The 17,207-nt window shown below is 41.8% G+C and overlaps 1 protein-coding gene across 3 annotated transcripts in view; it reads right to left on the bottom strand.

The window, feature by feature from the left end:
- The window catches only part of C8H10orf71 (chromosome 8 C10orf71 homolog), a 72,422-nt gene extending 62,933 nt beyond the window's left edge, over nt 1–9,489 (bottom strand). Inside the window, exon 1 of one of the 3 annotated variants that reach the window (XM_064430768.1) lies at nt 9,372–9,489. The gene's annotated coding sequence lies outside the window, so the exon portion shown is untranslated. Of the gene's footprint in view, nt 1–8,776; nt 8,927–9,371 lie in introns of those variants that run through there. The other 2 variants (XM_064430766.1, XM_064430770.1) reach the window with 2 other exon arrangements.
- Nucleotides 9,490–17,207: the final 7,718 nt, after the last annotated feature.

Genomic DNA, 17,207 nt, shown 5'->3' with positions numbered 1-17,207 from the left:
TAATTTTTCTGCACATTTTGAACAACAAAATGTACAATTTATTTTGAGAAAAGAATGATATATTGGAATACTTTCCCTGGTTTCCTAGGTGTCTGTTACCCATTTCAGTAACACTGCAGTTCATTAGCAGCATTTGCTAACAGATAAACTAAAGCAGTAATGTGATACTTGTAAGTAATTTTGTGTACATGTGTAAGTGAATAAAGCATCTTGTAAGGTATCTGCTAATGGATTTGCTTCCTGTAGTATCATTTTAATTAAGACTTGGAACAGAAGAGAGAGCATGTGGTCAGGGAGGAAAGCTATCACCTTCCCTTATTTGTGTGAACAAATGTTTCAGTACACATCATTTCAGTACACTATGGGAAATAAAGATGAAAATAAACAAGAAATGTTAAGTTACAAGCAGTAGAGGAGAAAGGCCTGGAGAATTGAAGTTGGTAATCTTGATTAGGCAAATGTGCTGGGGTGGTGAATAGATTACAATTTTTCAAAACCTTTTGGTGTGTGTCTTGGCTCCTTGGGGATGGGAGAAGGATGAGCAGTACTGAGACAAGGCAGCTGGGCACAAGGGACCCTCAGAGCTACTGCTTCTGCTGTCACAGAGAGGTTTGGGCACACTTACACGGGGCTGCAGTCTTTTGCCAGCTCAGGGAGTTGCTGTTTTGCCCATTCCTACAGGCAGCTTTAGCAGCACCACTTGGAGCATCAACAGCTCCCAAATTCGGGCCAAACTGCACAGCAGTGCTTGGTAATAATCCGTGAAGGAAAACTAATGAAAAAGGAACATCTGGGAGGCATTCAGTCAAAAGACTGAACAAAAGACACTATAAGTTAGCTCCACGAATTCTTGGTCAAGGATTCAGCCCAGGCAGTCAACATCCAGCAGAACAGGCACTGTTCTGCACCCACCTGCACGTCCAGCACAGGTTATCCTGTCCATGCTCAGCACCCCGTGCTCTCCCTGAGCCCATGGGCATTCCCTGAATGGTGACAGTGGGAAGCTCTTTGCAGTCATGGTTTGGACACATGCCCCAGTGTGTCATGCTGGACCTCAGTCCCTTCACAGCAGATGCCCAGCAACAAAGGGATGCTGGTGAATGGAGTTATTCAGGAGAGCAGACAGTTGTAGGCACAAGAAGTGAGCTAAGAGGTGCAGGCACAGCATGCATTTCTAAAGAGATAACGACACAGCATTGGCTTTAATTACAATGCAAGAGCCACAGCAACAGTGAGATCATTCAAGTCAATTCCTTCTGCCAGCTGCAACAGTGCAAATCAAAACTAACTGCAGGAGTCACACAGCTTGGTGAGGCCCTTGTTCACATGATAATAAATCAGGCAAAAATCCACTGGACTCAGTACAGCTGCATGGGTAATAAAAAGGTGCTTGTGGGTGGAGTCCTGGAAATCAGACCCCAATGATATAAATCCACTCTAAAAAGTATGAGGAAGAGGAGACTCTGATTCAGCTCCTCCCAAACAGAAAGGATGACAAATGTCAGTGGTCAAAACATTTGCAATATGATTTTTTTTTTGGCTTCTCTCGTGCCTGTAAATGAAAACTCAGATCATTTTAGTCAGGAATATTTTTTCTGTTTCTCACAAGTGCACTTAAATAAAAAAGATTATTAGAATTCTTTGACTCACCAAGCAAATATGGGAAAACACAAGCAAAGAAAGTACCTAACTGGCAGACCTGATAAAGAAAGAATGTTTATACTATACAAATAGGATCTATAGAGGCTTCAAACTTCTCAAAATTGCTCTCATTACACCCAGAGAATATTACAATAGTCAGCCTAGGTCTGACAGAGGTCCATCTTCTCTGACAGCCTCTTCACCCCAGCAAACATCTAGATGAATCCTAAGAGCATGTGCCAATGATCTTCTAAAGACCCTACTATCCTACAGCAAACTTCTGCTCAGTGTCACTAAGGCAAAAGTGTTGAATTGATTGTTTTCTGGTGTATTTTTCTTCCATTGTCAGAAGTGGTTAATTCCATAGATACTACATAGTTACACATAAAAAAAATCACAAAGGCCTTTGCCCTCCCTATCAGCACATCAATGAATGTGTAGCAATTTTCATGCTAACACATCATGAAAGCAATTCACATAGTCCTAAGAAGGCATGTTCACTTTTAACGAAGATGGGAAGTGGGACATGGAGCAGCCCAAGTGCTGCAGCAAAGGCCAGTGCAGGATCAGCAGAGCAAAAAATACAGTTTTCCAAGCTCAACATGGTGAGCTACCTAGTAGACCATCACTCTCCTTTACTGCTGCCTCCAACAAAAATGCTGCTTTTGGAATGGTTAGGTGTTAAGTATTTCACCTTATTGAATATATATGGTTTCGATTCTTGTATTTCTGGCTTTAATTCCTAGACAAACTTTGTGTTTTCACTGACAGCTGCACCAAAGGGAGCCTCAGAAAAGTCAGTGACATTACACTGGGCTTGAACACTGTGTGAGCTAATAACAAGCCCAAATGCATTGTAAGCAAAGTGTCACAGTGCACACATTTTGTCTTCTGCATCCAAAAGCATGTCTCGTGTTTCCTGCCCCACGCCCCCTCTCTCCATGCCACAACCCACAGGCTGCTTGCAGGATGCAAATGGGTTCATTTGCACCCCTCACACCACTGCTGATGGGGATCTGTCCTGATGCAGACAAGCCACAAGCCTTTCCTTTACAGATCAGATCCTAGGCAGCACTATCAGAAATCTTCCTCAGTCAATGGGCAATTAAAATAATTACCTTTAATCGTATTCTTCAATTACTCCACAGTACTGAGGGAGGACTCGGAGGGCTGGGACCAGATGGAAGCATATTCTGTTGTGATTAAAACTGACTGAAATGCTCCAATGAATATAAACCACTGACTATTCACCTGTTTTGGGAACACCCCCTGTATATTTTAAGCTGCTTCATATTTAAACTCATTAGAGTGACACCAGGGAAGAAACAGAAATTTGTGCTGAGTGCCCAAGGGCTCCTGAAGAGACGCCTTTGAAGGAGCTGCTACCTTGAAATGCATGCAAAACACAAAGTAGCTACTCAGAAGAAAAGGCCACTGTGTGCTCCTTGCTGTCAAAGGGATGCAGTCCCAAAATAGAGCTGGAATGACTCTGAGGTACCTCAGAAGGTCCTGGTGAGAGATGACTGGATGTGTGTGGTATGGGACTGTGGACAGTGGTAGGTTCACTGGGGATGCCTGGGAAATTGCTTTTTCTTATAAGGCAACTGATGACACAAAGGACAACTAAATATGAGAGAGAACCAACTGATGTTGGGAAGGGGTAAAAAGTGATTGCAGAGGAAAAGGCAGAACATGTGAATTTATACTTGCATAAAGTCACTGTTTTAGCAGTCAGAACAACAGGAAAAAATAGTGGTGTCAACAGTCATTATTTAATTTGGGAGTTTTGCACTATCTGATATTCTATTTGAGACACTAAATCTTCAAGTCGTATGGCTGTGGCAACACCCCCTACAATTTTAAGTATACCTTACTTTTGAGCATGTTAATAAATAATACAGATCATAACATTTTCCAAATAATGTTAATGAGATAAATCTAGTTCCTGTTACAGCACGATTTACATGTACAAGATAGTGCAAATGGAAAATTGTTCTCAAACCATGTGATGTAACATTAACATAACCAATAAACTTTTGATTCAGATGCAACAACTGCCAGATTTTTCAAGCAAGATGATGAAGCCATAACAGGACCTTCTGTGTAAGACATAAATGCCTTCCTACCATGACTAAAGGAAAATTAGAAATACATCTCATGTTGTTGACTATTCAGTAGAAACCATTCATTGACTTAAAAGCAGGTGTTTTTCCAGGCATCCTTCTTGGGAAGGTGATGTTATTGATCAGAATTGGGCTGAGGCTTTGAGCATGTCATGGAAAGGAGCAAAAGGAGGCTGTGAGAGCAGCAAGGCTCACCTCCAGCAGCAGCAGCAGCAGCGAGACCATACAAGGTCAGGGTGAATCCAGAAGTGGTACCTAGACCTGAACCAAATAACAGCTGCTAGTTTTCTGCTCCCAAGCCTTCCTACCATTATCTATTATCTTCTCCTGCATAATTTGTCATAATCTCTGACTCGTAAGGCCAATTAATCATGCTTCAGAAAAATGAGATTTCTCACAAGGAGATTATCTGTCTCTGACAAACAAGAGATAATTCAATTAGCTTCCTTTTCTAAACATTTAGTAACTGGTTTTGGTAAATTAGTCCTTTTCATAATTTAGCTATAATTTAGGAAGATTTAATATGTCATTAGGCACACCAAATTCTGTGTTATTATAACATTATGGCTGAGATTTTAATTGCCCCAGAGTCAAGAACTGTATACATAAATGGTTTGATTCCCACATGGAAACAGCTGATAGGAAATACATAGAGCTCCACAGAAATTCTGCTTAAAATCCCTTCTTTTAGATAAACACATGCTTAAGGACCCTGGAGAATAGGAGGCTTTCTCTGACTTGGGTAAGGACTCCAAGAATTCAGTGTAAAAGACAAATATTCACACATTTATTTGCAGAATTTCTACACACTACAGAACTTTAAGGTTGTAACTTGGATTTAACCCTCTTCACAGTTCTCAAAGTTCTTACTTCCCATCCTGCAATTTCCTGGGAAAATCCCAATATCTAACAGTAGTACCCAATTGTGGCCTGTTTGATGAGAATTTCTTCTCTTTCATTCTGGAAACAGGCCTTTTAGTCCTTTCGGACATTGCCAATTGATACTAATGTAATGGCATTAAAGAAGTCGATGCAACTACATACTGAGAGTAAAAATCAGCATCTTTTGTGCTGGGGGAAAAACAAGAGAAAATCAAAGCAATTGAGTTGTGTGGATGTTAAAAGGCGTAAGTGGAGAAGCAGATTTCAAAGCAATGTTAATTGCTCTACCCTAGCAGGGTCAGCCAGGCTTTGCCTGAGCTGAAAGTGAAGAGCCAGTTAAAGCAGATTGATCCCCACGCACTGCTGGCTGCAGCCCAGCCATTCCTGACTGGTCCTGCAACAGCTGAACTCAGGGTATTTCCCAGTGTGCTGAGTAGTAACCTGCCCATGGCAGATCTTTCAGAGCTCGTGTTTGACTATATGGATCCACCAAAAATGCTAAGATTTGGAGAATCTCTTCTTTCAGAGAATTTTGGAGCTCAGCCCAAGGCAGCCTACTGCCACCATTTGAACAGATTTGCCAATTTCTATCAGAAGTTGATAAAGGAGCAGAAGCCTCCAAGACATTTACGTTCCAGCACACTTCATGAAGGCAAGCAGCTAGAAAAAGAGGACACAAACCCATGTGTTTCAAGCTTTTTCCCAGACTGGGGCCTTCTCTAGATCTCTCCTTGGAGGTTACCTGATGCCTACTAAGATCTATGGCCTTACTTAGCAAACATCAACCAAGCACATAACCAAACATGTTGAGAAGCCGACTTCATTAGTTTTGTTTCTTTCTCTCCCAAGACAAATCTGCTTACACTGGAAACACACATCTCTCAGCAGGAGTAGTAGGGAAATGGCCACAACTTACACCAAGGCACTTCAGCCCATCAGACTGGCACATGCCAACTCTGTGGTAAACCACATTGATGAAAACACCAAGGTGGTTATCACTGACCTTTTTCTCACAGCATTTCTGATTCTCAGCTGGAATGACTGGTACCCATTTACAGCCAAGCTGACCAAGAAAAGCCTAAAAGCAGCACAATCTGATTCTCTACCTGGCTTGAAAACACTCATTGCTGTCATGACAAGGGAGCTTATACCTCTGTCAAAATGCCATGTGTTGTAACCACTCTGCCATCCTACTTTCATTTAGAGAAAAATAAGGATTTTCCTCAATTTTATTTTAGGGTTAAGATACTGTAGGGCTTATTAGAAGTCATGCTGTTCACTAGTTTAAAACCCTAAATTCATATTTGAATATTAAATTGTATAAAACTGAGGCTTTTTCATGAGTTATTTCATGTGGTAACAGGAGGCATGATTCTGCACTCAGCTGTACACCAGTAAAGACTGGAGTAACTTGATGGAATTACTGCAGGAAAGACTAGTACAGACAGAAGGAAACTTCAGCCCATGTATTTTTTAATTTAAAATATTCCTATATTTAACTACAGTTCCAAACTCAATGCTTATTACTATTAAGGGATCTATTAGGCAAGGATTGCTCTGGACAAAGCCCAGCTGACCTCAGCGGGAATTTTGCCCAAGTAAACTTCCCATTGGAGTATGCAATACTATTTGTATGCTCACAATCATAAGCATTAGCAGAGACCAGACCCACATCTGAAAACTGTTTCATTAGCTCTCAAAGGTGACATTACCAACAGAGGTGAAGCTTTAAAAACTATTGGGACAGATTCCCTCTGCGCCTTTTTGGCCTGCGTGGTGTCCATTAACACTCTGCAAGCAGCTGAGATGAATTCACAGCCCTGGGCTGCAGGCTGCATTAAACTCTTTTAATTTTCCTCCTCCACAATGCCATTGCAGGGCATAAAAGTGAGGGGTGGAAAGGTAAACGTCCCGGGGAAATGCGCTCACAGCATGTGTGCAGCTGTGCCTTTAAAAACTGCTGTATGAGACGTGTAGAAGGAAATGCTCAGTTCGATGGTGCTCCATGCAGAACAATGCTGACACATTCAGATATCATTTACAGCCTGTCAGGCTCTCAGACTTGGCCTTAGCTCAGGACAAAGTACAGTATCAGGGAGAATCAAACTCTTCTGCAGGAATGAATAGTGGAGTGGGTAAACTCCCTCCTAGTGAAAAAAAAAAAACCCTCAGAGAAGACATGCACAGTTTCTGCAGCTACAATGAATGCTATCAGAAGGATACTGGGCAGAAAGTCAGTTTATTTCTGATAAAAGTTGGTTCTCAGACCCTTGAAGTTTTATTAGTTTTCAACTAAGACAGCCAAGAGTCTCACAATGAAAATGGATTGCAGAACCTTAAGGAGGACTGCATTCTGTGCATAAATGGAGCAAGACTGTTTTAATGCAGGGGGAATGGAAAGTATTAGAGGAGTCTGCAACAGATCTAAGACTTAAAAGATGAACATTTTTTGTTTCTGGAGTGGGGAGGAAGGGGGTTGGGGGAGCATGGTAGTTGACTAACCCTGATAAGAGTAGAGTTCATCACAGGCGTGAAGACACACATGCACAGAGAAGCCAAAGAGAGGATCATGGAAGACTCAGAAATAAATTCTGGCAAAACATCTGGAATCTGACAAGCAAAGGAAGTCACCCAGACTTAGCTGAAGCTTACAGAGAGCAGGCTGCTCTGATACTGTGGCCATGATAGCACGCAAATACACCATAAGCAAAGATACAAAGACAGGACCTGTTCATGGCAGAGTACAAAACAACAGTACGTGACTTGGCACACAAGCCAAAACCATGCCCAGAGCCTAAAACTGTATTAGAGCTGTAACTCATGATGAGATTGGCAAGTTCAGTGATGACAACACCAACACTGCTGCTTCTGGAGATGTCTGGACATCATGGCTACAAAACATGATTTGGCTGCAACTGGGGCTGCTCAAGAATATTGTGTCTTCCAAGATTTAGTGAAGAAGAAAAATCTTATATCTGATCTTAACATTCTGAGTCTGGTCAAGACAATGCACTTATTAGAGAAGGAGTGACCAAAACAACTAAAAAAAGGCTTTAGTGACACTTTTGGGAAATTGGATGCTATCAAAGAAGGCTGAGCAGTGCTGAAAGGACACAATTGCTCCAACTCACAGGCTCCCAGGAAAGCTACTCTTGTAAAGAGAAGGCAAGCTTAGACACATTTGTCTGGGAAGGCAGGGAAGAAATATCAGTCCAGTTGTTGAACATTTGTTCTGGTTACTCAAAGGGGCATAACTGACAGTTCACGGCAAGCCAGGATGTCCCTGATGACAAATACTGATATGAGCAAAATCAAAGTACAACTCAGGGTATTATAGTTTTTAAATTTAAATTAGAAATCTGCTTTTGCACATTTTATTAATCCAGAAAATGTGCAGCCTTTAAAAATGGAAATATCACTGCTAGAAAGAACTACAGATGCTAATAATTAGTGACACATGACTCACATTTCATTGTAAAGCAGATGTGTGTATTAATCCAATTATAACGACTAATATAACATAGGCCTTTGACATACATATGTGAGCATAATGTTTTCTGTGAGTCAGTGCTTTAAATATGGTTTTGATTTTGTTTACTTTCCTAAGTTCAGTGTCAGAGAAGGAACGTAAATTTGTTACAGGCCAACAGATCAAAAGAAGCAGAGAAAGTCTCTGGGTATTATCGGAAACCCGTGTTTTGACAGTAGGCATTTCAACGGGTGAGTGGAATGTTATGATCTCCAGCTTCACTCAAATTACTTCTTTTTAATGATAATACTTCCTTACTCTGAGGCTATACCACAAACAATTATGGAACATTTTGGAGCCTGTATTGTGTGCTATTACTTTTAAAAGATAGCATCCTGCTTCCTTTTTTTCCCTATAATCTTTTTTTTTTTTCCTTCAGAGCAATGTTCAAATACACTCCTTTTTGGAAAATTACTTGCCTATGCCGTGGCTCATATTGTGGCCATTTAGCACTGTTGTCATTCACTGTCTGGCTAGCTTTTCAGTCAGAGCGTTGACTACCTGTGCACTGAGGAGTCTGAATAACAAGAATAAATAAATCAGAGTTCAAGAGCAGAATCGGCAGCAGACATTCAACAAGACACTACAAGGTACAACATACCTTATTTGCCAGTCAAGCAGAATTTAGATGCTCTCACACACCCATCTGATTTAACTTTAGAGGTTTCCTAGATTCAAACACAGACTTCCCTTAAAGATCAGCACGGTGTCTGTTGTGAGTCCCAGAGAAGGAGGTGAGCTCTCCTCCTTCCCATTTGTGTCTCTCCAAAGCCACTCAGGCACACACAAACCTTGTAGCCTGGTGAAGTCAGCCTCAGGTGTGGAACACCCTTCAGCAGTCACTCCCCAGCCTTCGCTCAGGGTCTGCTGTGGATACATTCTGATAGAACTGCAGCTCCAAAAAACTGCACTGTTTTTCTAGATATTCACAAACCCATGAAAAGAACTCGGTCACTGCTTACTGACACTCCTCATCAACAATCCCCATCAGAAACTTCCACTGCTATTATTAATAACTTTTGACAGACTTTAACCATCAGAATAGAAATAGTCTACGCATAGGCTCTCCACAAAGAGAATTGTTTTTTCAAACTGTGCAAATATTAGTATTCTCTTTAAAACAAACAAACCAACCAACCCACCACCAGATCTTTGCCAATATCTGACTTAACATCAACACAGTACACTTTTAATACCTTCATGGGTGACAAAAATAATTTTTCATTTTTCCAGGGTACAATCCTGAGTTCAAAGCTGCCTACCCCAAGCCACAGAGAATCATTCACACAGGTTTTCTGTCATTTAGGAAGTGCAGAGGAAAAGCCCTCTTAGTGTTATGCAGAGGAATTTGACGGATGCTCACTTGTAATTCTGCCCACGTCCCAGCTGCCCTGCACAGACTATTGTTCCATGTAGCCATGGAGCCAGCAAATCAGACCAGACACAGTCAAAAGGGATCTGGCTGCTACTTCACCACATCAAAATCACTAGTTTTGAATGGGTCAGGACCTCTCCTCTTCCATCAAACAATGCAAATAATTTGGTGCCTTTCAAAGTCCTGCTGTTTAATCAGTATCTTCTTCCTGATTTAGGAGACAAACTGTCTATTGCCTTCTCATGTAAGGAGAGGAATGCAGGAAAAAAAATCAGATTCTTTTTTTTTAATAGGCAGTGCATATATGAGAGCTTATTTGAAGCAACTTCTCAGACAGAAGAAATACAAGCTGATTTGTTGATATGACATCTTTTCCGTGTGGCCACAACAATGCTAAGAAAAATATCTATTTTTGGTTAAGGGATGCGTCCAAACTTATGGTATGGGCAGCATGTGAGATTGGCTTCTTTCTCTGCAAAGAATCTTTTAACAAGTGGCACCTGAACATCTGTACTTTGAAAAAGACCAGATAACATATTCCTTTTGCTCCTTATTTTTACCTTTAAAGGAAAGAAGACGAAGAACACAATATTCAGTACCTGACAGCTACACAAAAGAGAGAGAGGCCTTTAATGTGCTACAGCATCTGCCTGTTTTTCACTTAGATGCAGTACTGAAGGAACATATGTCCTCATCTACAACATGAAAGACATTCTATTCTAAAATACTCAGTATTTGAAGGACATGAAACAAATATTTTGTTTATTCAAAGCTGGGGCAAAAATTCTTCAGAGAGATCATCTTAGAAACACAAGTGAGGTAACTTTAAGCAGTTCACAGACCTACTGGATATTTGGATAAATACTTTTCCATTATTTCACTGCTCAGCAGGAAACACAACCACTTGTCTCATCCATAAGTCCTCCTGGAGCTTAGAGGTCAAAGTTTGACCACTACTCAAACCTATATGGCACACAAAATTTGATTGAAGTTCCCTGATTAAGCTATCTCTGATAAAGATTTTTTACTGGAAGAATTCCTTAAGAAACAGTAGGCTTTTACTTCTGTTTTTAAGTGTAAAGAATCTGTTTTAAAATTAGCAGCCGCCGAAGTGTAGCGACACCATTCCTGACAACACAGCAAAAGTGCAGCACATCTTCCAGGGACATTCCTGAGGTTAGCGAAGAATTCCCTGCTTTTCTGACAACAAACTGTGCTGCGAGTATGTGCATGGGTATTTTGTTTTCAGCTTGGAATGTTTTAAAAAACTCAAAACTCAGGAGTCATAGAGTCACAATTTATTATCCAAATAAGAAATTTGGTCAAGGATTTATTATCCTTAAGAAAAGCAGAAACAGAAGAAACTCTTGGTGGACATGGTAGAAAATGGAAATCAGAGGGCAAGATTCTATCTATGTCCAAGAAGGACAAAGTAGGTCGGATACAAAATGTTGTTATATCTTGGGATGTGAAGACCTTAAATATTTTTTTTCTGTGGCGTGTTCAAGAATTTAGTATTTCTACTAAAAGAGACAACATAGAGAAAGCGTAAAGCAGTCTCAAAAAAACCCCAAGGCTAGAAGAGCTCTTCAGATCTCATTTAGTCCAACATTCTTCCCTTTAATTCACCTTCACCCAAACCTTGCATTCCACAACCATTCAATTCTCTGCTTGGACACTACTTCAATCTTTCTCAATCCAGATCACTGGGTAAGGGCAGATCAGAAATACCAGGAAAGGAGAAGGGGTGCATTTCTTGTAGTATTTCTGATTTCTGAACAGAAGCAGGTAGGTCAAAAGAATTTATGTGGAAGCATTTATCCTTAGATACATCAAGGCTAAATGTGCTACTTTGGAAAATTTGTTGAAGAGATGTTTGGAAACTGAAGACAATAAATCCAAGCATAAGCCAACAAATCTGAGACAAGTACACTACACCTTCTGAGTTCAGTTCACTACTTTTGTAGTGTGACTTGCCAAGAGCCATGTAGCAGCTCTTTGACCATCCCTATTTGAGTACAGTGATTGTTTCACGACCAGTTCATCTTAAAATGTTCTCCCTTCCATCACACTTTATCAGCAACCACGTCTGGCACAATGGGAGCCACACCTCCATCCTGTCCACAGAGGAAAGATGGACTGGAAAAATTTTGTCTCCTCAGCCCAGAACAAAATGATAAAAGAGAACATTGAGTGGTTGGGTCTGATCACTGAGGCTGTGAGACACATCTTGCTGAGACAGCACATGCTGCAAACCATACAAAGCTGGAAAAGTCTCCTGGGAACACAATAATGTGTGTTTGCCCTGCCCTTAAGTATTTGTTTATTCCAGCCACAGTCAGAAAAAGGGCACTTAACCAGAAGGATTGTTGCTTTGTCTCAGTAGAGTCATCCTTACATCAGTCAGTCCCTTAGAAAATGGCAAGAGAGAGAGACAAATTATGGACACAAAATCCATATAAAATATGGTGCCAACACAGGTTGTGGGGAAAGCACAGACTGAATTCCATGAAGCATGAGACTTTACAGATAAACCATATCCCGTGGTCTTTCAGAGAGACTTGTCCTTCTTCAAACCTGTCTGCAATACTTATCTGGGGAGAAAGGCAAGGCAGAACAGGTGACAGCACAGTGCATTGTCAGGACAGCTCTCACTGATGGTGAGTTTCTGGAGTCTGTGCTCTCTCTGAGCTGAGCAGAGGGGGATCAGCAGGCTCTCAGGGGCTATCTTGAAGTCCTGTCAGTAATGTTTTAACTGGGACAGGTGCCTAAGGATAATGCATGGCCAGAGCATACCAATGCACTGAAAAGCCTTTGAAATCCATCTTAACATGATATTTGCTCACCAACGGCCAGAAATAAGGCCAGATAAAATTGACATTTTAATATTTTTGGAGAATAGAACTGGAGCAGCAATGGACTTTTTAACAGTTCCCAAATGACACTGCCACCTACCACTGTATGAAGTTGACACTGTTATATACCACTACATGAAACTGGAACCGTGTCTTTGTACATGACAATCACAGAAAGACTCTTCAACTCTTGCACACACCTGACTATGCAAGAAGTACACATGACAGAGTCTCTAAACACTCTTGCAAAACACCCACAGATCTCATTTTTTCTCAGGATTAGCAGTGCCCTGTAAACTGGAATGATCAAACTTGAGGCAAAAGCTAAGAAAAACATACTAAATCCCCTGTGTTTTTGTGCAGTCCCAAACATAATCATAAAAATAATAACAAAAGCAAGTTTCCTGTACCAAAACAAAATGTGCTCTCCTTTGAAGAAAGAGAAAATGAAAAATACATTACAGCATCATAGTAAGGATTTCACTTCTCCATTAAAGTGGCTGCACTTTCACAGCCACAAAATCTCAGACTATACTCAGATACATCAGTATCATTCATTCATAACCCTGAAAGAAAAAAGGAAAAGGGAATGGAAGAAGGACACCTTACACAGGGGGAAAGGAAATCTGCGGTTAACAACATCATGCTATCTATTTAGATATTTTCCAATCAGTCAGAAATAAATGGCCACAAGAAAAATATGATCAAAACCCCAAATACTGTGTAAACATTGCATGATGTTCAGAGACATAAAAGGCATGATGCTTACAATTTGGAAGCTCTTACATTGTGTTTTTTCTGTTGACAAGGAGCTGGGTTCACAAAACAGTATTTTTCACATGTTGGTCCCAAAATAGCCATAGAATAATACCATGGGCAGAACCATGTTGTTCAGAAGTGCTGGATTGCTACCTTTCAAAGGTAACTTGGCCCATTAAAGGAATAGGAAAATTTGGATACAGATCCAAACACCCTCCACGCTTGGCAATATTGAATCAGTTTGGATTTTATCTGTCTTTAATCACTGAACATTCATTTTTAATTAGGAATCCTTGGGCCATGGGAGCTACCAGCTGCTGGACTCTGAAAATAACCTGTCCATAACTCATGTCTCTGAAGGTAGGTTCCAGACAGGCAGAGAGCATCTTTGCATGCTGCCTGCATGAGGTGTGGAAGGGTGATAAACTGTAATTGGCCTGAAAGATGATGGCCAGGTGAAAGATGAAAAGTTCAGAGAGACAGTTTATTCCTGCAGGTGGGGAGTAAACTCCCATACATCCCTCAGAACCAAGCACAGCTCTCCTTAACAGCTTACCAAGTGTCAAACAAGGCAGCTCACCCCAGCCCACCAACACATGGTGAGAGCTGCAGCCCTGAGAAAGTCTTTTCCATGCTAGAGCTCAGCCAAAGCAGCCCAGTGTGAGTTGTAGTGGATGCCACTGTGTCCCTCTGTCACACTGCAACACTACTGTAAGGGCAAGGCAAATCCTGCCCACAGGAATCCTGCAGCACATTCTGGAGACAGATCTGGGAATGCAAGTAAGAACTTTCAAAGAAAAAAGGCAGGTTAAGAACAGCCAGAGAGGGAGGACAGGACAGCAAAAGCCAAGAGCCTGTGGTTACCTCTCCTGACAGATGTGACTCTGCAGAGAGGCAAAGGGGATTTGCACAGCAGGTCTCACCCCGAGCGACTAGAGCTGATATTTCAATAACACTGCCCCAGGGAGAGGGGCTCCAGGCTCTGCAAACAGTCAGTCTGTGCTGTGTCAGCTGCACTGGAGTGCTGATTAGGCACTTTTCTTCTCAGAGCAGACCCATTCAGCAGGAAACGAGGCCACATACGTGCTGCCAGAGCTGAGAAAGCCATATCCTGCTGGTCAGAGGCCCCACTCGCGTGCGTCAGCACACTTCCAGAGCTGCAAAGGGAGGTGCACTGTCTCACAGAGAGAGCTGTGCACCCAGCCTGGGGGAGAAAAAGGGAATTGTACTGCATGTTCATTTGGCCTTTGGGATTTTTGGTGCATGGGTAAACTGTGGTGGCATCAGGTAAGAGATGTCAAAAATCTTGAGAAAACACTTTGCAAAAGCAGAAACATCTCAGCAGCAACAAATGGGTAGAAGGGATGTAAGATGTTAACAGCGAAGTCAAATCATACAACTGTCACCTTTCCTGGTTACCTCAGTTCCAAAAGCAAACCCTTCCAACAGAGGGACAAAGGAAGGTTGCATCTCACCCACCTGCAGCCCAGCAGTGAAAACCAATTTGTAAAAAGTCATCCAACAAATCAGCATCAAACCTGGGAAGATGAGAGGTCAGTTGTTTATGTTTGCCCACAGCTCACTAGCCTGACTAGTGCTGTCTGGCCCATGAGTATATCCTAAGGGATTGGCATTATGTAGATTTCCTCAGGTGTGTTAGGTGCTGGGTTACCTGATGAGTGCTGCTGGCAGTACAATTTAGAGATAGCAAGAGAGAGATTTGTGCAGAGATCTATGGGTCCTGTTCTAGCTGTGCAAAGAAAAGCTCTCCCTCAGCAAAAAATCTAAAAGGGCATCATCACCTGAGCTTATTTATGCTATGGCAAGAAAGAAAGACTTTCAGCCTAGACTACTTTTAAAAGTACCTTTGTAACTGTAGAATAAATATCCCTTTAAGAGTAAGAATCACTTTTTATGTTTTTATGTTGTTAAAGAACTTTCATGATGGAGCAATAAAAGTGATTCTACACAAAAGACAGAACCCACAACACAAAGGGAACCATCAAAAGTACAGAGATCACATGCTCAAAACAGAAAGAGTATGTTTTCAGTAAACTGTCAGACACAAGAGATTTAATAAACTGTCAGACACGAGAGATTTCAGTAGTCCAGATGTGCCTTTGATTCCTCTTCTGTCTTCTATCATAGGCAAATATATTATATAAAGCCTTCTTCCCACTTAAATGATCTAGTTCTGTCCCAAAGCTTGTTAGGGTTCTTGATGTAATTAAAGGAACTGTTGGTGCCAACAGGAAAGAGGATTGTTGACAAACACCAAAAATTGATACTGAATCTTGCAGTGCATCTTTCAGCTCTGTAGGGCCCAGCCACACATGTGAGACCTTAGGCAGTCCTTATTGATGTCTTTACACCAGTATTTTGTACACACCACTAAAAGATTAGTAGGCTGAAGTAATTTGCGAGAGACATGAAGTGAGGCATGAACAGCCTAGCAGAATTATATGAGAAGGTCTAAGATGTCCATCCAGCCTAATATCTTCTCTCAAGCAATGGCAAGAAGTAGACGCTTTGGAAAGGTATGCAAAATCAGTCACCCCTGGTTTCCTCTCTATTACGAGTCCAAGGACGTCTTGAAAAGGAGTTTCCATCAGGACCATCAAACTACATAATTGCTGTTGAATGTTTCTGGTGAATTTGTCTGTTTGTTTTTGAATTCGCTTATCTCTTTGATAGGATTTCCCTTTGCTGTGTTAAAAGAGTAGATTTGAATCTACAAATTTGCATTACCTCCCCAGGCAGTATAAATTTTAAAAACTGCTTCTGCTTCCTCAAGTCTGATGATTGCTCTGTGCTTAATCCAGACCTGTCACTCTCCTGTGAGAAGTGTTTGCTGTATGGACACCAAAGTCTCTTCCTAGAGGAAACAAATTACAAGATTTTAAAGGCAGTTTTCAATCTCACAAGGATCAGATTTAGCACACACTAAATTATCTGTGTTGCTTAAAAGCAGACAAGTATTATCCTGTCTAGGTGATTACTAGGAGAGGGGTGGAGCAGCTAAATCCCTACTAATTGCCCTATCCAGGGAAGCAGAAATGCCAATGTGTTTGTATCATCCATACTTCATGCAACCTGAATATATAACACATCATACCTGATGGCAGAAGTATTAAATCCATATCTGGGGAGATTTGTAGGCTTTCAAGTGATAAACACATCAAAAGGAGCACAGGGGAGAGGTGGGAATGGACTGCAAGGTGCCAGCTTCCCTTGTCTGTTCTGGCCTAGCACTGTACTACCATTTGTGAAAGCAAGGATGTGAACCTTAGGAAGATGCACCTTAAGCTACTATATCAGTTAATTCAGGGTGGTTTTGGAGAGGTTGATTGTCAGTGGTTGGTAGGTGCTGTCACAGCAGAGGGCAAACACCAGAGCACAGCATGCACAGGTGTCCTAAAGGCTTGCAGTGTTCATCCCCATGCCTGCTGATGGGCCACTCCTGCCTGCCAGACCTCCTTGTCCCCAGGCTGCCACCACCTGAATCCAGTGAATGGGAGATAATGTTAACTGGAACTGCCAGGGAGTGGTGGTCCTGCTCCAGTTATGGAATGGGATGAGTGGAATGGGCATGAGGGCTGCAAAACTGCCAACACACCCGGGAAAATGGAGAGGATGCCTAATACAGCCTTCCCCATCCCAGCCATCTACGTCACAGCCTCCAGCTGTTTATGCCTCACCTGCTCGTACAGAGGTTTTCTGTACTTAGGGAGGGATTTCCTCATTCTTCCTCGACACAGACCCGTGTCCTTTGGGCAAGGGGTGTGTGTGCAGAGAGGATCGCGGAGCCTAGAGATGGAGCATCCCTGTCTAGCCCTAATGCCGCCCTACAGGCACGGTGTGGACAGAAACCACAGGGAAAGGGGGCGAGAAAAAGCGGAGAGTTGAAGGGGGGCAGGACGCTGGGAAGCGCAAAGGAGTAGGGAGGGAAGGAAGAAAGCAGGAAAAAAAAAAGAAGAAGAAGAAAAAAAAAAAAAAAAAGGAGGAGAAAGGGGAGGAGATGAAAAGCAAGGGGAGAAGGGAGG

The sequence above is a fragment of the Passer domesticus genome, chromosome 8 (assembly GCF_036417665.1).
Source record: "Passer domesticus isolate bPasDom1 chromosome 8, bPasDom1.hap1, whole genome shotgun sequence".
NCBI classification, from domain to species: domain Eukaryota; kingdom Metazoa; phylum Chordata; class Aves; order Passeriformes; family Passeridae; genus Passer; species Passer domesticus.
Note: the sequence above shows the minus strand (reverse complement) of the source record. Positions and strands in the feature narration are given on the sequence as shown.